General features: G+C 39.6%; 1 protein-coding gene across 1 annotated transcript in view; it reads right to left on the bottom strand.

The window, feature by feature from the left end:
* KCNQ1 (potassium voltage-gated channel subfamily Q member 1) overlaps positions 1-22,255 on the bottom strand; it is a gene marked incomplete at its 5' end in the record, with an annotated part of 329,667 nt that overhangs the window by 3,033 nt on the left and 304,379 nt on the right. The gene's annotated exons all lie outside the window — the stretch shown is intronic.

The following is a 22,255-nucleotide window of genomic DNA, read 5'->3' as shown; positions in this document are numbered from 1 at the left end:
ACCTAAGAGAGGTTAGGTTATGGATTTTTTTTTTTTTTTGCATATATTTGTGGTACTCAGAGGAAAATTGAGCATTAGGTGTTTCTAGGAGCACCACATCTGTTTTCTTGCATCTCCCAGTCAAGAAGTAACCAATGTCATCTCTTTTATCTGGCACTGGGAGCTTCCTCTCTGCACTGAATCCAGAATACTGAGCAAGATATTCCAAGGGGAAGATGTGCACTTTCAGCTTCACAGTCCTGCCCACTCTCTGACCCTTGGTGTGGTAAAAGCATTGAAATTAGGCAGCAAGACTCTTCCTTATGGCCTCCTGCTCCTTCTTCAAGCATAATAAGAAAGCCTCGATTTTGTCATTGCAGCCTCTGACCCATTGATCCACAGGGATCCTAAAACACTGAGTAAATTCTAGGCAAAAAGATGTAATACTTTTTAGAAAGGGAAAAGAAAGCTAGCAGAAAAAATACCCGTGATAGGAATAAATTGTTGCCTAAAATATCTGCTAGAAAGTAGTGAAAGGCACATAAAACTGCCAGAGAGAGCATGAGTGGGAGCAATTTATATGTGCCTGGCTGTCATCCAAGTATCACACAGGATAGTAAAAGACAGTAAGGCTGAGCAGAACATCAACAAACCTGGAGGATTTCAGCAGAGACTAAAATGTTTTTCCACCATAGAGAAAATGCTGGGTTTTTTCAAACACTCTGTACAACTGGTAGGGAAGCAGATACAGTGACTTAAAAATATGAGGTGCCAGAGATTTATACTTTGCAGCTGGTTTTGAAAACATTAGGCAAAGCACCCTAGATGGTACATGAAACACTAGTAATTCTGGATGGAAATGGCTGTTGAAAGATGAGATTCTATGAAATGAGGAAGCTGAAGAACAGATAAGTTCAAGATTTCTAGAAGGAAATACAGATGGAAAACTAAGCAGATCATCAGGTTCTCATTTCATCACTATTTATCCCCTCCCTTAAAAAAAAGACACGTTTTGCCCAAATGGAGCTCATTACACACAGCAAACTCATGATGCTCCAAGTGTCACAGTACAAATCAGTGGTAGTGAAACCTACATAAATACTTCATTCCTACATCCCCCTTGCCCAGGTATTGTTTGTTTTCTGAGACAACTGTGCAGGGAAAGCCTCCAGACAAACAGTTATCTTCAGAATCCAAAGGACAACTTTTCCTTCTACAAGAAATGTCTTTTTGCTAACTATTCTAAATAAACTGGGGATTTTTATATGTATATGTTCCTTAATTTGTGATTCCAGGCAGGGATTACCAGAGGAAACACAGACTGGAGATATATCTGGAAAACGTGCATTCATGAAACTCTTGCAGTGATGAACTATTGAACATGACAGTAGGTTGGACTGAGATCTGGATAGGCCTTCAACAGCTGTGCATCTTGGTGATGAAGTACTGGGGAGAAGTGAGAAGTGAATATTCTTGCTGGGAAATAAATTCCCAGAGATAATTGTCTAATATTTTCTAGGCAACAAGGTTTGGCTGCTGCAGCTGTGGAGTGCAGGAGGCCCACAGAAGCAGAGGCAGGAGCTAATTGCTATTGAGCTGAGCCATATGAGATTAAAAGTGAAGACCTTCGTTGTTCATGTTCCTACTTTTTGGGGTAAGGCCCTAAAGCCAAAAGCTTCTGTGGAGGGAGGTCCAGAAAGCTGGTTTAGTTGTTGTTTAATCAGTTTTGCTTTCCATTTCCCAGGGGGTTCTGTGCCCATGAAGGGCTTGCTCCAAGACACACTGAACTCAGTGGTAGATTTTGGCAAGCACGGACTCCCAGTGGCTTCAGTGGGCTCTGTACCAATCTTGGACTGAATCATCAGTCCCAAACACTAACACGTTCTTTGGATATTACAAGAGAAGGAGCAGTCTGGATTTCTGCACGTGGATCTTCTGATTCTTGGGACTCTATCAGAATAGATGACATTGGCAACTGAGGCAGCAGTGGGACAGTGGGCCCCCATTCTTGATTCTGCCAAAGGAACATCTGCTTAAAGTATGAAATATTTTAAAAGGAGAAATAAAAGCCACCAGAAAGCAACTTCTACTGTCATCACAGGCCTCTGATGTACCAGAAAAAGAGGCTTGCTGGTGAACAGCCTGGTTTACTATCGTGCCCAATCTGCCTGTCATCATCCAAACACACATCCTGAAATACATCATTCACTTGCTTGCTGCAGAGATAATTATACCCACCAGAAAAAATGTCATTGTGTGCAATATCCTTTTTATTAAGCCAGCTTTATGCAGTTAGCATGGAGAAATGTATCATCTCCCCTGAATCATACTTTCAAACACATTTACTTGATTAGAAATTAGCTCTGATGCCAGAATGAATAAAAGTAAAGCAAACAGAAAAACTGCTGATGTTGCTCTAATCTTAACCGCTTTGAACAACTCTGATCTCTCTACTTAAAACAGCAAACATTGTTAATTACATAGAAAAATAACTCAGACTGATTTGTTTCCTTTAGGAAAAACTAAGTAAGCTCTTTGTAGCTGATTTATGTTTCATTAGAAGCACGATGTTTGGATGATCAGATTCTTTATATGCATATAATTTCCTTTGTGTTTCACAGTTGTGGGGAATAGGAAGCAGTGTTTTAAAGTTCACAAATTACACACCACAGTTATTCCTAAGTCTTACTGAAATATTGTATGAATACAAAATTTTTCCATCCTCTCAGTTTAAATAAAATAAAAATTCAAGGATCATAGACTGAGCACAGATGGAGAGAAGAAGATTTAAACAAGTTTTCAATCTGTCTCTTAGAAATGAATAAAATCCCATCCATGCAGTGCACCGAAAAAAAACCAACCCCAAACCAAATAGTTCTTTATGAAGGCTGAAAGGCCTCAAATCTTAAATGGCACATCATGAAGAGAAGTTTTAACATGCTGTTAGAATAGTCTCTCTCCATCTTTCCTGTAGGCTCCCTTCAGGTACTGAAAGGCCACAAGTAGGTCACTCCAAGGCCTTTTCTTTTCCAGGCTGAACAATTCCAATTCTCATAGCCTTAGTGACATGCATTTATAAAGGTAATAATATTTGTAAAGGGATCAAAGGCATTCCAAGAGGTGCTACTGAACAAGACAGAGACTGTTCTTGCTGAAAGAACAAAATAATTTTCAATTAAAATAGTCTATTATTTTTATCTATTAAAATTCCACAAATCTTCATGCTATATTAACTTGCAACACTTAAGCTTTCATAAAAAGTTCATGGTATGATCTGGAACATAATATGTAACAATGAATTTATTTCCTTGCTTTTAAAAACAAAACAAACAAAACAAAACACAGAAGCCTGGCTGGCTCCAGGGACAGCTCCAGGGACAGAACAGTCTCTTTTAAGCTCTCCTGTAATGGAGAAATAAAGGGTAGCACTTTGGAGACTTACTCCCAAAACTAATTACAGGAATTGACCAGGAAAAGGCAATGACAGACACAATTACAGAGCTGAGTGGAACACTATTTTCAGCCATGGGAAGCTGAAGGACAAAATTTTGAGTTTGGCATAATTTCGGCCACAAAGACCACAAATTCTTAATAAGTTATTCCAAGTATCCATGATCTGGAGACATCAAGCCTGATTAATGCTGTTGATTAAAGCTGTGTCATCTGCCTATCATTCTCATCCTCAGAGATTTTAAAAGTAAACATTAAGGGTAAAAATCATAGTCCCTTTGAACAGAACGGTGTTTTATAACTACCTATGTTCTTAATATGGCTGACTGATTAAACAGATTTTTTGTCCCTAATGAAGAGAATTTTTATCAGCTCATTGCTCACTCAGTGGGTTCAGGTGGGCTGTCCTTGTTCTCAATTAAGAAAGTCAAGCATGAAGCTGCTAAAGGAGAAGAGGGAAACCAGGATGCAAGCAACACTTGGCTGAATGAAAATGAGATAAAGGAATATTTCAGCTGCTTTTACAGTATTAAACTCTCAAGTCTGCTGCCCTGACATAAGTAGCATTCATAGTAGGTGCAGCTTTTTGGCTCAAAGTGAACTAATTCTTTAAGGTACTTTTTCTAAATAAACAAAGACGACTGGGGAGACCTTCATGTATTTATCACTTCTGGTGGCTTGTTACTAAGGAGGACCCTATTGCTCTGCAGTGTAGCAAACTTCTATAGGAACAAAAACTGATGCTTTCTTTGAGCATCTCTCCAGGTTATATCAAATCTCTAATGTGTTTGCTGTTCAATAGCACACTCAGTAATAAGCTAGCTTTATCTTTCATAAAAACAAACAAGAAGGTCCTTTCTCCTAACAAAATAATCACCAGGCACACCAATGACTCAGCTGGAGAGAAGATGAAAGGCAAAAAATATTCCAAAACTTACAATACTTGCTAATGGCAATATTACGAAGGAATGTATCAGTATTCAGTGGTACTTAACAACAGTGAGTCTGTTCTGGAATAAAACATGTGGTTATAAATCAGGTTTGTCTTTGGTGGGATTCTTCCTATTTAGGTTCTTCAGAATATTTGAGGAAGCTTCAGAGAGAAGCTCCCCTGGCTCCTGCTCTTGCTAAATCCTCTCACATGTTGGTATCTCAGCATTTCCGAAAGTTAATGCTTTATCCTGGAGGGCTCTGAGGACAGGAAAAGGTGGGATGTTATGAGTGGCTTTCTAGAGGAGCTCAGGAATAGTTACGGGAATCTTCCCAGAGAATTTATTTTAAAGATTTCTCTACAGTAGTGTCAGGAGAGACCAGTAGTTTCAGTATTATTAAACAACATTTCTTTCTTCATGTGCATGGTTCTTCCAAAATTATGGAATGTGCCTCCATTCCATTAGCAATACCCAAGACCTCAGATTCTTTAAAACCCCCTATCGGAACTTCTGGCTTTGATGTGTTTATTTTGCTGCCCAAGATGAGGCAGCAGTTTTGCTGGAGGTTATATTCCTGCCACTGAGGTGTTTAAAGAAGAATGTAATCTGCATGAAGGAAGATTTGCTCTCCAGACTGTCTGTACTTTCTCTTGAGAGTTGGCCAAAGAAGAAAGTGTGTGTGTGATGTCCAGGGGAAGGATGGAAGAAGTGGAGCCAGTGCAAAAAACACTCTACTATAAGATTGATCATTGCTTGGAAAACAGAAGGGCTGAACTTCCGAGGAACAAAATCGACAGGTTTTAAGGGTTACATGGACAAGTCTCTTTCTTGTCAATGAAAACACTATATGAACACTGTAACCACTGTCTTAACTGACAAATAAAATGGATAATTTTCAGACAAAAAGCATCTTTGGAAAGAAAGGCATTCACTACACCCTGAGTTCTAAAATCAGCTCTCTTGCATAAAGCTATCAAGTGACAATCTCTTCTTTCAGATACTAAAAATTGTTCTGTTTTTTCAATAAACTGAGACTGTTGCTGCTCTCGTCTTGCTGTGTATTTTTATAGTAAAATATTTATCTTACACTTTTCAAAAGCGTAAAAAACCACTTATTTTTTGTAGTAAGAGCCCTTGAGCAGCTGCTGAGAATTCACCATTGATCAGGGTGTGCTGCTTGTGAAGTCAGCAGAGGATGATGACCCCGGGGAGAAAATTCTGAGCCGTTGAGTCAGGATCAGAGCTCAGCAACGACGAGGATTTATAAACCAGTTGCTGTCTCTGATGCTCCAGAAGTTATCTTGATATCAGTGAACTATTACAAAGGGCTTGACTTCTACAGTAAATTCCTAATGCACTGTAAGGGAACTCAGTTTTGTCACATGTTTTTTAGAAATGGTTTTGGGAATTAAAATGAACTGGCAACACCAGCATGTAGCCATTTACTTACTGACTGTAACACTTGTGGCATTTTAAAGTAATTTTTGTTTGTTTGAAGAATTTTGTTCTGGTTGTGCAGCACAAGATCTAGGGTAGCAAATGCTCAAGCTATAGGAAATGGGAGAAATTACAGTTGATTTATACATCTGTTCTTTCCATTAAGATTGGGGAAGCAATTTTGATTAGCAAGGAACTAAAGTGCAGAGAACTATTTTTCTTTTCCAAATGTTCTTTTTCTCAAAGAAAAGCATGTTTTTTTCCTAAAGGCTTCCTCAAAGTTGCTGGAAATATGACATCTCTGGTTAACTATTCACTCAGCTCCATTTCTTCCATAATTCTTAAAAGAGTCTAGGTTACAACTGTAATGTCATTTTTCAGATTAGTAGTCTCCCCTGAATTACACTTGAAACCAAAGGTAGTAAGAGATATGCTCTGGTGGGTCAAAAGCTAAAAAAAATTATATTAAAAAGCCACTTCAGTAATATGTGATGGAATAAATAATATAAAATATAGCAGGCCAAATACAGAATATTCACAGCATGTTATCAAAACTCTTTCCTATGATACTGCCACTTTTCCCTACAAAGAAATATGCAGCAACAACAGAACAACAGATGTGCTTATGTAAGAGAGCAATTCCTTAAAGATCTTAAAAATTTTGAGAAATAATTAGAAAATAGAGTGACAAACAAATTGTTATTTTTTTTTACAGGTCACCTTCATAAGATTATTTCTCTATAATTTGTTGCTTGACCAACAGAAGCAAGGTAAGATTAATACAAACCACTCCTTCTAACAAAGAGGTTGGTAGGATGCTGGCAGCTGGGAAAATTAAATAACAGGAGAGTGAAATACATTTGGTCATGGACTGTTAGGGAATATAAGACCTCAGAAGGTGGAAAGATTTTGGAACAGCACTTCTTTTAATAATTGGGGTTTTTTTCTGGGTTCAAACTGGAAGAGGAAAATTTAGGTTAGTGTAAGGAAGAAATTCTACACTGTGAGGCTGGTGAGGCACTGGAACAAGCTGCACAGAGAAGTTACGGATGCCCCATCCCTGGGAGTGTTTGAGGCCAGGTTTGATGGAGCTCTGAGCAGCCTGGTCTGGTGGAAGGTGTCCCCATGGCAGGGGATTGGAACTGGATGATCTTTAAGGTCCCTCCCAAACCAGAATGAATCACCATTCTATGATGATTCTTTTAGAAGTGGAGAGGATTCAGGAAGGCTTGAGAGTAAAAATGTTGGGAAGGGATGACCTAAAATGCTAGTAAGTCAAGACAGAAATGAGGACCATGATGGATGTGGCTGCAGGAGACAGTCAGAAGCAGGACTGGAAACAGCTGCCACTGAAGAACAGAGAGCAGAGAACTGTGGTCTTGGTTCAGTGCTTTTGTTGTTGTTATTAACAACTTGCAAAAATATTTGGCTTCTTTAAAGCACCCAAACTGTTGGAAATCAGCTTTTCCTGAGAGCCATTCTTTAGTTGTAGATGCAGTCTTGGGCCATGAGGGCTGTCTGCTGGCTCACCACTCCCCAGGCTCCCAGGCCAGTCCTGCTGGCCTCCCAGCACTCAGCCCATGCCCGGATGTGTGCAATGCTAGCAGATCTATCTGGCATCCAGAAGGCTATAGCCAAGCAATTAAAATTTGTGGCTGACTCTTGTTTTAGATAAATCAGATGAGACTTAAAACACATGGAAATTTTCAAGTCAGAACAGCATCCAAAATCTACAGTCTTTGGCCCAGCACTGCCTCAGGATACAGCATTTATTTTTCTCTGAAGTATTACAAAGGTCAGATATTTAATTTTTAACCCTTTCTACTAAATTAACAGTGTATCAGTAGATAAACAAGGGAGTTTGGAATATTTTCCCTCCTTGCATTAAGCCAGGAAAGCGAAGGTGAGGGTCTTGTCTATAAATATAACTTTTATCAGAAATGACCAAAGATGATCAAATCCCCCTATCCTATTAACTGAATACTCTGATATTTTCAAGAATTAGCTTATCTTCATTAGCTATAGCCCCACAACAGTATCTCTTTGACCAGACACAACTTTCCTCCCTCTCTGTTTAAAAATGAGTTGGCAAGAAGGCAGGGATTCTTTCTTTACAAGTGAATCAATGATACCAGAAGTATTAGTATTTAATGTAGCTGCAAAATTGCTGGATATCCAGCGATATCCATCCAGCACCATAATCATAAACAGCTTCCCAAATTATGCTTAAATTGAAATCCAGCCTTATAGAGGATGGGAAACAGGCTTGAGATAACAAGAAATATAGTGGAAATATTGATCAAAGAAACCAGGAAAAAACCCCCTTTATCTCTGTGTAATAGTTTGAATAGAGTTCTAGAACAAATGACTGTCATCTGCAGGGCCAGGAGTTGGACTTTGATGACCCTTGTGGGGCCCTTCCCACTCAGAATATTCTATGATTCCATGTTCAGTGCATCTACAGCACTGTGCAAACCTGGGTGCACCTAAGCACAGAAGGTAAGTCCTGGTACTGTGAATACAGTGTGGGGGAAAATGAGGCAGCACAGTCAGTGGCCCACTTTCAGGTACAACAAACATTCTTAACATCAGCTTGGATGAGTGGCTCTAACAAAACCCTAAAAATATTCTCCCTCACCTAGGCACATCTTCCAGTCTCAAGGAAAACTTCACAGCACCTTTCTGGTTTTTATTATCGAGATAGGAGGTTGAAAAACAGGTTGCTTTCTAATTCTCAATAATATTCCTGTTCAGCAAAACATTTCTCCACGGGGTCCTTCTGGTTGAGCACCCCAGTACCTATCTGCAGAAGAAAGAAAGGCTCTCTGTTTAGCTAACAGGCACTTGTATTTCAGATGCTTCAGTTCCACAGATGTGAAGAAAACTCCCCGTGGTTCTTGCCTCTGGAGGACCCTTTCTGCTGGCTTAACTGCGGCAGCGCAGCCTCTGGATATCACTCCATATTTTCCTTGTCAGAAGTTTGGCTGTCAGACAACAGCTTTCCCCTAGCTGTAGATTCCCGTTCCTGGTGTGGAACAGTGGCATATTTACAGCACTTTAGGGTTAAAAAGCGAAGAGTACAAGACCCAACTGGCATAAAAATAGGTCCAAAACTCTTCTCCACAATAAAATAAACCCCAAATCAACCCAACCCCCACTGTCCCCTTCCCCCCATTAAAGAAAACAAAAGTGACTAATCTTGACCTCTCTCCAAAGGGGAATGTTTTGCTTCTTGAATCCTTGGCTCTGGCTCTTATATGATACTGGGACTATGACTAATAACCTCTTGCCAGAGTACTGCTGAAAATTTCACCATTGAGTAGCTGTTCTCATTCTGGACCATCATAGTATGCGCTTAAGTTGCCAAGGTTTTATTTTTAAAAAAACAAAGAATAAGATACACACTTCATAATCCCCAGTGTTAGAAATACATTTTTCAGCTTTAACTGTAAGGTTTTGCCTGACAACTTTTCCTCCATTCTCCAAACTGTTATTTTTCAGATGCCTGCTACGAAATGGTTCCCTTTTTCCTTTCTTTCCTTCAAACACTTTTTCTAATTCAAAACAGATTTGAGACTGCTGCTCTTTTTAAAGCAAATCTGCCATGTATCATGTCGTGTTAGGTCAGCACTGCTTATGCTATGTTTTGCACTTCATCCAAATGAGGCATCCATGCTGCTTTTCAAAGGGAATAAAGCCAGACTAGGTGCAGTGGCTTTTATGGCTGGAATAGATCCACCGGTTATGGATCTGATTTCATGGCATGGCACTGAGGAGGACACCACTATCTGCCTTTTTGCTTGAAAAGTTAAAAACAAAGATAAATTCAATTGTTATATCTCAACAAAAGTGGAGGGTTTTTTTTGCCAGCTCCTTTTTCAGCATCCATAATCTACTAATTATTGATAATTTGATAGTTACTATATGGGCAAAAAAGGGCATAAACCCCTGAGTACCTAAAAGGAGCTTAAAAAAATGAATGACCATATGATGACTTCTGCAGCAGTCAAAAATGGAAAGGTTAAAAGAGTGGGGGAGAGAAAGGGAGAGAAGCAATTACAACAACAGTGAGTTTTGAGAGAGTTTTCCCCGAGGGCTGCTGGTAATTAAACTAACGGCAACATGAATCTCTGTTTGATGTGGTCATGAATTTGTTTTCAAAAGAAAAATCTTTAAAAAGATTCTTTCAAGAGAAATTTTTAGAGAACAAGCTCAGCATGAATAATTAGACCAGAAATACTTTGATAAATATTATTATGGAGAAGTCATTTATGGGCCATGGCATCTGAAGGTTAGAAATCCTGGTGATAAATAAGGTGGCAAGTTTGCACCCATTTTGAGCACACAAAACCAGGGCTGTGTTCCTGTGTTCCTGCTCCTCAAAAAGGAGGCGGCCTCTTGTTTTGCTATTGCATTAAGCTTTACAAAGACACAGATGCAAGACAGAAAATTTCAGTGGGAAAGCTCAGTGGAACGAAAGAAAACCACACACAATTCCAAAGGCACTTTTCATTCCCAGGGGCTGCATAGAGATCAGAGGTGAAATTCAGTGGTGATAAAAAGTCTGTGAGCCCACTCTACTCCCCCAGCCTTTCTAACCATCATTCAATTCTGCTGAAATCATATCCCTGGAAAAATCTCCTTCAGAGTCCTCTAAAAATAAAACCACTTGCATTTTGTAGAAATTTAAGCATCCAGTAAAACCCCACTGAAATCTAGAGAAGATGCAGGTGCTCTGCACTCTCTAAAATCAGTGGACATCTCAAAAGCACATTTCATTAGTTTACTGTGCACTTCAAAAAGTGGAGGCAGATACAATCAATCACAAGCCAGCAAATAATCAACGAGTGAACTAGAATGTAATATATTTGCCAGTGGAAACCCATGTTTACAAGAAAAAGAAACTGCTTCTTGGCTGTCATGGTGTTATTCATAAAGGCAAACTAGGAGATCTTATGGATACCACGAGCAAAACTACAACAAAGGCAACCAACTGCTAATGAAGAAGGGTTTTCAGTCAAATTTCATGGGTCATACAAAGTCATTACCATGCCTGCAGGAGTTCAACAGCTCTGCCAGTTGAATTCGGGGGGAATGAAGTGATTATTTTGTTACGCATTTTGTTGTTTTAGACATTTTTGCTTAAAATTTGAAATTCTGAAGCCAACCAACTAAGCAAGAATATCAGCTTCAATTTCCAAAGTTAGCTTCTGACCAACTTCCTTGCAGAGGAAACCCTGAAAACAGGTTTTCTGTATACATCAAGGTGTCAAAAACTAGATTTTAAAGACTCATATCTGTTCCTTTTTTTTCCTACTCCTGAAATATGATCTTATGGTGTTAAGCCAATTTCCCAATACTTTGGAAACTTCATACATTTTGAAAACTAAGAGACAGACAATTTAGCTGCTACTGGTAACAAGTTCTGCATGGGTTAACTTTCCCAACTGCTCCCATTGTAGGTTTCCCTCTGGTTTTGAGTCAGTTAAAATATCAAAGCTCTTTACCCTAACATTTTAAGCTATAATGCCTTCAGAAAAAGCAAATGTTCCTGATAAAATAACATGCTTGAAAAATTTAATGGATGACAAAGATAACAAAAAATCCTTAGAGCATTTCTTTGTCAGTAACTTCTTCTAGGAATACAGCCAGGCTGGGCATTTGTTTGGACTCGTAAACCATGACTCAAAAGTGGATCACTTGGCAGCATAAGCAACTGCTCCATGGTGGAAGCAAAAGGCTCACAGTCTTTGCTTGCTGATTAATCATTATGACAGGCCTGAAGACTAAATGATCTGCCCAGCTCCAGATGTTAGATGTGCATCCACCTTTTATTCTTCTGGTTCTTAGGCAGTAGCTGGAATTGTTCATTCTGGAGATAATGATGACCATTTACTGTTCAAAACTAAAAAGGGGCTTTGGGCTTTGTAATATTATATTATGATAGAGGAGGCTACTACACAAGATCACACAGCACATACAGTCTAGACATGATGAAATGCTGGAAGACTCTTCAGGCAAAGGTGGTGACAGTCTTGAACATAAAGCTTTGTGACGTTTCCCTTCTCCGTTTCCACCTCCAACCAGAACTGTTACCAACTGCACAAAGGCAGAGCATGAACACGTGGCTGGCTCTCTTCCATCCAGCCCCTGCCATTGAGGGCTGCACTAAGCCCTGTTAAATCAATAACAAAATGTAGCTTCTCAGTGATGGGAGGCAGCAATCTGTTTCAGAGCACAGGGTAACACTCCTCAGCGTTTACAGATAGGAACAAAAAGCAGTAATACAGTGAAAGTAGGGGAAAGCATCATGGTGGCAGAAAGAAAGTACTGAATCCTGTCTGTGACAGCCAAAGAGCTTTACAGGATCTTTAGCAGCTGCAAGGCATGAGAGACACCACTTTAATTGTCACATAAAGAGTGGTCCTCCACAGAGGGACCAAGTTTGTCTTGGGCATCTGCCAGGGAGAATTCATTGACAGTGTCACTCCAGGGAGGGAACACCAGGGAATCAGCACCCTGTGTCTGAAGCAGGCTGCAGCCTGCTCCTCCTGGAGATTGATCACTGGTGTTCACAAGGACCAGATTATGCTTCACTTGGAAGATCTGGGTATCACCACACAAACTTGTTTAGCTGCAGGCATTTCCTATTTTATCTTTGCATATTTTCCTTGAATGAGTGAAAGAGGTTACTCTGGAGTAATTTGTTCTCTTTTTTTCTGCTAACCTCTTTTGTTAAGTAGTATTTTTTGCCCCAGTCCAACAGAGAGAGTAATCAGCTACTCAGGAGAAATTAATTCACCCCTAATCATGTAACCTTTGGAAAAAAATGATCACATAGTATCTACTAAGGACTTTACAGATTAAAATGCTAACATAATTCAGAATTAATAAAGATTTTGTCATCTGTTTTTATGGATGGCTTTATGTGATTTGACTAACAGCTTTAGCCCTGACACATCTGTTCTGAAATGTGAAAGGGCTTTACTTCAGGCTCAAACATCACAGCTCCTTTTAGGGTATTAAGATGCTTCTGCTCTTAGTACTTGAACTGTCAATTTATATTTTCATGGAATCATAGGATGTCTTGGGTTGGAAGGGACCCTAAATATCATCCTATAGTTTCAACACCCCTGCCATGGGCAGGGTCACCTTCCACTAGACCAGGTTGCTCAGAACTCCATCACGCCTTGACTTGAAAAATACCAGGGCCATCAAGAAATAAACTTTACAAGTTATATCTAAGTTTTAAGATAAATCCAGAACAGCAGTGGGAATAACAAAAATTATAAACATGACTAAGTGCTTCTGTTTTCATTTTTGACCTCCAAGCCTCAAAATGTTTATCATATCCAATACTCATGGCTGAGGAAATGGAAACAACAGAAAGTGAAATTACTTGCTTCAGGTTCTGCAGAAAACAATGTCTGAGCCAGGAATGTGGCACCTACACTGCCTGAAACCCCCACAACAACCACACCAGTGCATCTTTCTAGAGGGACATGGACTGCCATGATGACGCAAGTGTCTGACACTGCCTTTTAGAAGCTGATTTTCAGAGAGGACAGAGGAGGTCTGGTTGCACTTACTTCTCTCTGGCTCAGGGAGTACTCACAGTGTACATGTGCAAGTGAGTAGACCACGTGTGACCAGCTCTGATATGCATTATTTATACAACAGTTCTACTGACTAAAAAACTAATAAATCCACAGCCTGCAGATGATGTGCAGACACACAGACACATCATCACAAATATAATTTTATCTTGATTCTTTGTGTGTTTTCCCCCTGCTGCTGCACAACAGAGCATCTAGTACAATAGCAAAATAAGCCTCTGGCTAAAGCGTAAGCTTTCTTAAATCACAGCGTTTCTCCAATGCAACTGACAAATAGAAATAAGTGCCATTTTCCAGGGAGCCATTTCTAGAGGAATATTTCACACAGAGGAAATGCTGTCAAGCTTGTTTGCAATGCATTGCTGCAAAATGCTCCACACTTCCCTTACTCTCTGAGTGCCCTCGACTCCTGGTGAGCTTTTCACTGAGGAAGATCCATGTATTTGGATAGAAGTGAAACACATAGTCTGTAAGTTTGCACAATACAAGTGAAAGCACAATACAAGAGGTCAAAACGAGGTTTCTCTCCTTATGTATTGTAATTATGGTCTGTTTATAATTCTACAGTTAATTTAGGGCTTGTATGTCCCCGCTGGACAAAGCAGCTTGCCCTGTGTGGAAAATGACATTAACTCAATCTTTGCAGACTGTCCCTGAGCCTACAAATGCTTTTGTTAGTACAGTGAACACCTGTACTAATTACGCACTTCACTCACTCGGGGGTCACTGCTCATGGCAAAGGTTTTAAATCAGCCACCCCAGGAGACAGACATCATTATATTTCTGGAGCAGTCATTCCAGTGCTGCAAAACTAGGCAACCCTGGAAACAGATTCACACTCTGAAGTCTCTAAAGGTGAAAGACTGGCATACTCACTGCTGGACACAGAATATTGGAATGAATAGAGAAAATGAAGAGAGGAATCAGAAACTGATGTTGAAATCTTAAGTTTAGCACTATTTTTAGTGATTCTGTGATTTTTCTGACTTTCACGTTTATAACGTTAAATTTTTCCCATCTCTCATTGTATACCAATACCTGACCCAGCAAAAGTTGTAAGCATGTGAGAAATGTAAAATAATTTAATTTTACTCACTTTGTGATTCACATGTGCTATTTATGTATTTATGTATAACATCTACAGTTATGCTGGAACTCAAATGCCAAGGTCAGCATTCATTTCTCTCACTAATTTAGTTCCCCATGAAGTTATGTTCAGTTCTTTCCAGAGTCCCTGTTCACACTGATGCTAATCAGCACTGGTACTTCCCTTAGCTCAATATGCAAAACTTGCAGAATCAATGGCATATTATGTGAAAACCAGCATGTAAGTGGCTGTAGGGGGCAGAGATAGCTGCATTTCACATTACTCTTCTAATCACTGCATGTAAAAGCTGTCAGCAGGTTTGTCACTGGGAAATCACAGAGCAGAAGGTTACTTTAGGTAGGTGCTGCCTTCAATTAAACACACCCCAAGGTGTCATGCTGCCCTCAGTATACAAGTCACAGCATCTGCCAAAGGCAAGGAGCACTGAGGGTGTGGGCAGAGCTCTCCATCCAGCTTCTTGCAGCTGCTCTACACCCCAGTGCCAAATCTGGGGTAAATAAAAGGGAAGCAGAGGCAGGATTTGTTCACAAATAGCAAAGAACAGGAGCCAGGGCAGAAAAATAATGGAGCCAGGGCAGAGAAGGGATCCTTGAAGTGTTTGGCATTTTCACAACTGCCTCCTATGTGAATGCTAAGAAGGTTTTCAAGGATGCAAATGACCAAATACACAAATTCTTCTTATGGTGCCTAGGAACTCTAACATTCAAGCTAAAGGCAATGAATCAATATATTTTCTATCAAATTATCTCCAAACTCTTTAATCTGCACTTCATCTTTGCAAGCACACAGCATAAATTTTCATGAACATGTAGATGCAAATTTTTTTCTACCATTTGTGTGACCCTTTTCAGCCAGATTCATTAGGCAACGTTAGAAAAACAATAATGCCTTGAGCTCTGTGTACTGCATGAACCTCTCTCTCTCCCTCCACTGACTCAGGAACGGGACATGTTTTGCAACAATGTCGCCTAAATATACAATAGTCCCAGTTCACTCCTCTTTCATTCCAGAGTAAATGAGGAGTAAACTTATTGATGTCAATGGGATTAAGGTAATATAAATGCCCTGAAAAGATGGATCACAGTTAGCACTCAGAAGAGCACACTCCAAAGGTTTGTCCACTTGCACGCAACATATCCCCTACAGTAATAGAATCTAGTAAATGACACATGTCACTGCAAAGAACTCCTGCGACTAAATGGTGCATTGTGTAAAGCAGACCTTTCTTCAGTGCACAGAGACAGTCTTTTCTTTTACTTTTTAAAACCCAACCCTATCATGCAAATTCTAGCCAAGCCTTCGCTGTTCTGTTATTTAAATTTCTTAAAACTTCACAGCTTCATAGAAAACATACTATTAAAAAAAAAAAAAATCCGACTTGAACAGAAAACACTAAACTTGGCAGGGAACGTTCAGACAAACTACAGTTTTGGAAAAGAAATTGCAAAGTTTCTAGCATACACTGTAAAAGTAATGAAAACCAAAAGGTTATCTGAAGTGTAATTTAAAGAAATGTGTTTGCATTGTTTTCAGATAAAACAATCCTGAGGCCATGTGTAAAAGTCCTGAACTGCAGGACAGTAATGAGTTTGTGAATCAGAACTGTAAATTCCCTTGCTGTGAATGTGGGAGCCATCAGGAGCACACAGGATTGAGTCAGCAGTTACCAAGGCACATACATACAGCACAGGCCACTCAAGTCTCCGAACTGCCATTTATCATTTCCTGACAGAACAGCTTCTTGGCAAGCCTCCTTTAAAAACAATTTTTTTCCAAAACAACCAACCATTCCAGCAGGCTATGAATACCACTATAATTTGGTCTATTTTTCATATCAAATAGACTATGGGCTCTGGTTTTCAGTTAATTAAAGAAACCTTCTTTTCAGATTTCCAAGTGTCGTTTGCAGCAGGGTAGAACCCACAGCGAGCCAGCCCTAAAACAGTGCCAGTTCCAGACTGAACCGTATGGAAATGGAAGGAAAATTCCCCAAAACATAAATAAACCCAGAGTTTGAAGTTGCAAAGCCCAGCTTACATAACACCAAATGTGATTGCCCTGCCAAACTGTTAAATTTGGTCTTGGATGAAAATTACTGTCTTGGGCTTGACTGTGTTTCATTCCCCTGAATCTGTAATGGCTCTGAGCTGTCTGTCAGAATTTGAACTCTGTAAGTTGTTGTTATTGTTGTTGTTACTACTATTCCTACTACACACTAATAACACTTTAGGAGCCTTGTCTGAAGTCCACACACATGCAGAGAAACAGCCCTTGCCTTGAAAAATGCATGATATAAAGAGATGAGATAAAAACAAGGGGTGGGACAAAGATCAGATTTTCATTCCTGTTTTATACATATGCAATGGAGATATGGAGGGATTAAATGTCTTTCCTGTGCTCACACATAAAATATCTGGGGCTAAACCTAGGAACTGAACCAATGTTTTTCAGTTCAAGTCAACTTCATCTTCCTTCATTAACCCTTTACTTACTAACTGCAAGGCTACTCCAACCTGTATTTATAAGCTGAGATCTCAGAGCTGCGTTCAGCCTTTGGGAACACAGGCTCCAAAGCACAGGAGGGGAATAGCACCCCTCTAACCTCTTGCAAGAATATATATGCTCTTATAGCAGTAGTTACTCAGGAACTTATTGCTTGAGGCTTTAGAAAAATCCAGCTTAGGAAATAAAGTCCCATATTTTAATTTTCTATTTAGTGAAGGAAGCCTGGATTCTGCTGTTTCTCTGCAGAGTCCACTGTGCAAGCAGCCACAGAAACAACAAACTGTGCCATGCTTCAGGGAAAAAGTAAATAATCACTTAAGTGATTTCTCTGAACATCTGACCTGCAGCTCACACATTCTTACTAAATAAAAAGAAAGGAAAGAAAGAGTAGTTATGCATGTTTCAGTGTTGCATTACTTTGTCTTCAGAAGACTTTTGTCAGGCTTAGTGCTGTGACCATTTAGCTGGGGAGCCTGTTCCAGTGCCCAACCACCCCTTGAGTGAAAAACCTTTTCCTGATGTCCCACTTGAACTTCCCCTGATGCAACTTCATTCCTTTTCCTTGTGTTCTGACACTAGTGGCCAGAGAGAGGGGATCAGTACCTCCTCATCTGCTGCCCACCTTGCCCTAAAGAATGTGTGATTTCAGATGCTCTTACTTTGGTCAAATAAAAAGTCAAGATTTTATTTTGTTGTTGGTTAGTCAGTTTTTTTTTGGGGTATTTTTAAATAGAAAGAATAAATGTACCTGGCATTCCACTTCTAGATGAATTTCAAATCTTCATTCCAAAATATGGATATAGGAGAGCATCACAAAACCCTTACTAGGCTTAAAAATATCTACAATAATACGCAGAAAATTATGTGTCTCTTCCTATTCTTTTGCTTGGAATAGCTGAAGCTTTCAGCTGAAACATTCCTATAATTTTTTGTCTGAGATGCCCGAAATGGAAAACTTCAGGTCAGGTGGTTAAATATGCACACAATTCAAATGAAGTCTTATAGTGGGCAATGTCTTACAAAGTTTTGGTACGTGTCTGAAGCATCCTGACAGCCAAGAACAAGAGGTGTGTATGGATAATAACCCCCAAAATACAGTTAATGGAAGACAAACTGCTTCACTGCATGGTTTCAGTACCTCATTTTCAGTTACTTTTATAGAAAAAAGGGCTGCCATTACATGCCTTGGTCAGAAAATAGATTTGTGCTGTATGGGAAATTATGCCGCATCACAAATTTTTAACCTCTAAAAGTATTGAGATATTTCAAGGAGTGGAGCTGGCAAACCATTTTAATTTGGAAACACATAAATGACTTTAGCTTAATAATGAATGTTAACAGTACTGAAATGTTTAATTAAAAACTCTCTCACTATTCCAAAGAGCCTGAAAGGAATAAAAAGACAAGAAAGCAGATTAAGTACAGCCTTTCAATGCTCTTGGACTAAAATGCTGACCACAATGAAGAAGTCTAAATCAATGATTCCAAGAAGGTTTGATGGAAAACATTATTCAAGTAGTCTTCTTCACATAGGACACAGAGATTTCTAATGGAACTTCTTTTCCCAAAAAGGCTGATTTTTGCCACCTCTAAGTAAAATAAGACTTTTTACTATTTGAATAACATCCCCTCTTCATGATAAAGCCCATCCATTTCTCAGTCCTTACTTGCCACCAGCTTTCCCTCCTGAGATGTTGCCCCAAGTACCTGCACACTGGGGAAGCACTTTGGAGAGGCTTCTGAAGAACCACCTGCCATAAGGGCTATCAATCTGAAAATAATGTACAAAACTGCAGAATTTCCTGTTTCTCCAAGTGTCTCTAACTAGCTCTTTCCAGCAGATATCCTTGGGGAAACAAATTGGTTTTCCCTCTACAGAATTGCAATTGTTAATGCTGCAGAGTAACAAGATTTGCAGAAACTCTTGAATGGTTTTTGGATGGTTGAAGGATGTTTTGATCTCCAGCTTTGCTCAAGCTGAATAGGTAGCATGTCTACCTGGGAGTCTGACAATGCAGACTGTGTTTTGGGATCACTGTGTGAAAATACAGTGGGATGGAGGTCCTCTAAACCTAGCCAGACATTTGCCATTGACTTTAAAAGCAGCAGAAGCACAGTCAAGAATAATTAATTTTTATCAACAACACCCTTCAGGATTACTCCCAGGAGCATTCAGGTCAGGGCTGGCCCTGGAGGTGCTTCAATCTGCACAGTCAATTACTGTCAGTGCTAGTCTACTTTTTCTAAGTTTGACTAAAAAAAGTCTCTCCAAGACTTTTATTTGTAGGAATGGGTGGAAAATATAAATCCATCCAGTGATTAGAGGTGAAAATTTTCCATTAATCTCTGATCTTACTCAGTTTCAGTGATACAAGAAACCATCTTGACCCTATAGCCCAATTTGCTAAGCCAGTTCTTGTACACATTGATCTGATTACCAGAGAAAATACAGAGGGAAAAGAAAACACTAAGAGCTGGTCATGTGGTTTTATGGGACACGGATCAAAAATCTTACCCCTGGTTGCCTCTTGAGTATGGTAAGAAACTTGGGTTTATGAAGGATATCCCTGCTAAAGAAGGCATGCAGAGAGATCTGCAGGCTGTACAGGGAAACTCCATGCTCCATGACACACCTGGCAATACCAAGGGAGAAACTGCTCCTGACAAGACCAGTGTACCACCAGAAACACCATGTAAAAGGAATTTAACATAGGCAAGGAAGATGTTGAGGACCACTGCATGGAAAATCCACTTGCACAGGGGAATTCTGGAAAACACAGAGGGGCATTACTCTTTTAAGGAGCCTTGCTTGTGTTCCAGCGTGTTCTGGTGCTTCCCAGGAATACTTGCACCTTGACTTGCACTCAGAGTCCATAAGGATAGTACCTATTTCCTGGAAGTCAGGGTGTGCCTTCTAACTGTCTGAAAGGCTTTCTTAATGAAACCTTAACCTCTGCTTCCAGCAGGACTCTTGTGCCAGGTCGCTGACCTGGCTGCTGGACACCCTCCTCAAGCATCCATAGGAATCTCCCTCTTTGGCTATAAAGATTTCTGTATCATTTTTAAAATCCTGTTTTCTAGACAGGCCCTCTACTCTGTGTAATTATGACACTGCTTCTGATAAGAATGGCTCTCCTTACCACCAACCTCCTCCCCGCCTTTTCCCCAAAATGAAAAATCCTGGTTGGAAACCAAAACAAATAGTAGATTTTTATCATGCAGAATTTGTTAATAATACTTTCCCTGAAATAGTTCCCAGGCCTTTTTTAATGCTCAAATAAAGGCCCAAACATTTACAGCCAGCACTCTAAGCCAACTAATAATTTATTTGAGCCATACTGAAAAGCTCAAGAGGGATTTTAAATGAAAAATCTAGTGAATAAACTGATAGCCTTGGAGTACTGCCACTGTAATACACAGGATGCACGGAGCTCTGTCAGTGACAGAGACATACACTGAAAAACAGTCAATGAGATGATAGTTAAGTCTTGTCAATCTAAAGCAAAAAAGAGAATGTCTTTGAGTAAACCATGAGCCTTAATATTTCCCAACTTCACTAGCAGACAGATCATTAGGTGTTAAAGCTCCTACTGCCTTAAAAACCTAAAGAAAGATATTTAATCATTTGACAGTAAGATAAGAAAGGCAAAACTCTGCTTTCAGAACTTCATGGGAAAGTAAATACACAGAGAATTCCCAAAAATTCTATTGACTGTTACAGAATCTGCATTGGTCCTGTACAGACCAGGATTAAAACTCATAGAATTAGGAAAAAGGTAGAATTTTTTTCAAAGTCACTTCAGAACTATGAACTTGCTTTGAAGTATCTAAGCCAAGCTGATTTTCAGGACTCAGCTGCCATCTTGCCAAACATATATTTTATTTATATATATCAAGAAGTAAAGAATTTTAGAGCATGTAAATAAATGATCTTCACAAGTTAGTAGTTTGCCATGTGAACTTAAGAACAAGAAAAAGTTTATTCTGTAACTGAAAAAGTTTTTCCTTCCTCCTTTTGTTTTGTCTCGCATTTTTCACCCAAGTTCATAGCTGAAAGAAGATGAATTCATATAAGAGTAACAACATGAAAAAATAGTCTTCACAATTTACTGCACAGTAGTTTGTTTCCAATATTGCAATAGATGGGAGTTTGAAGCACCCTGTGGCTTTGGCTGGAGCAAGAGCACTGGTTTAGCCTTGATTTGAACCTGATGTTTACAATACACTATAAGCCCTTCCCATATGGCTGACTTTTAGTGAGGTTTATGTGAAAAAACACCACACTGCCAACCGAACACAGGAAAAGAGAAAATATTTTGCACGTGTATATTTATTTTTACAATTACTTTGGAGTGCAAAATGAAAGAATTTATATTACAGAAAATGTACATTTTACTCTGACAAAATAATTGTGCTGCTCTTTTGCTTGTTATTTGGCTTGCATGTAACACACAAATGACGTGGGACGCTCCAGTTGCAGCCTCTGAAGGGACTGGATGTCCAAACTGCTCTGGTTTTTGCAGCTTTCCTGAACTGGGCTCCTGGTGCCTTCTAAACATTTTGTCCCATTAACCACCTTGGGGATATTCTGTACATGTGAGTACGCACTTAAGTGTATTTAATTGATTGTTTCACCTTGTGAACTGCTCAGAGATCTGGAAATTACTTTCAACGAGCAAACAAACCATTGGAATAATCTCTGGAACTTATCTCAACCTCTGGAGACTCCAACGTTGAGCTAAATACACCAGGAAGCCTGGATTTGTATTTCAGCACTTCTGTTTCCAGCTACGACTCAGAATCAGAGATGAAATTTAAGAGGAAAAACAATTTATAGCTAGAAACAACTCAAAGCTAATTTAGCAAGGCTCACTTGGATAGTATTTCATGTGTCCCAACTGTCCCTTTGCTGCACACGCTTAAGCCCTAACCAAGACTTATGGCTGTGAGCAAATACGTGCACTGAGAACATTCCTCATCCCATTTCTCAGGGAGCAGGGGGACAAGCACAAAGATAGGTCTTGGTGATGCCTGGGCTCTAGAGCACACTCCATCTCGCAGCTGCAAAGCAACCCAAAGAAGAGAGATGCTGTCATAATTAAAAGTATACAGCATGGGCTCATGAGATTTGGGTCTTGAGTGGATTGTTTGAGAGAGAGAGCTCTGAAGTATGTAAAGAATTTAACTACTAGTCCCATGGTTCCTGTTCCATTTTTCATCCCTAACTG

Source organism: Zosterops lateralis (genome assembly GCF_965231275.1).
Source record: "Zosterops lateralis genome assembly, chromosome: 6".
NCBI lineage: Eukaryota > Metazoa > Chordata > Aves > Passeriformes > Zosteropidae > Zosterops > Zosterops lateralis.
The sequence above is the reverse complement of the archived record's forward strand: the minus strand, read 5'-3'. Positions and strand labels throughout refer to the sequence as shown.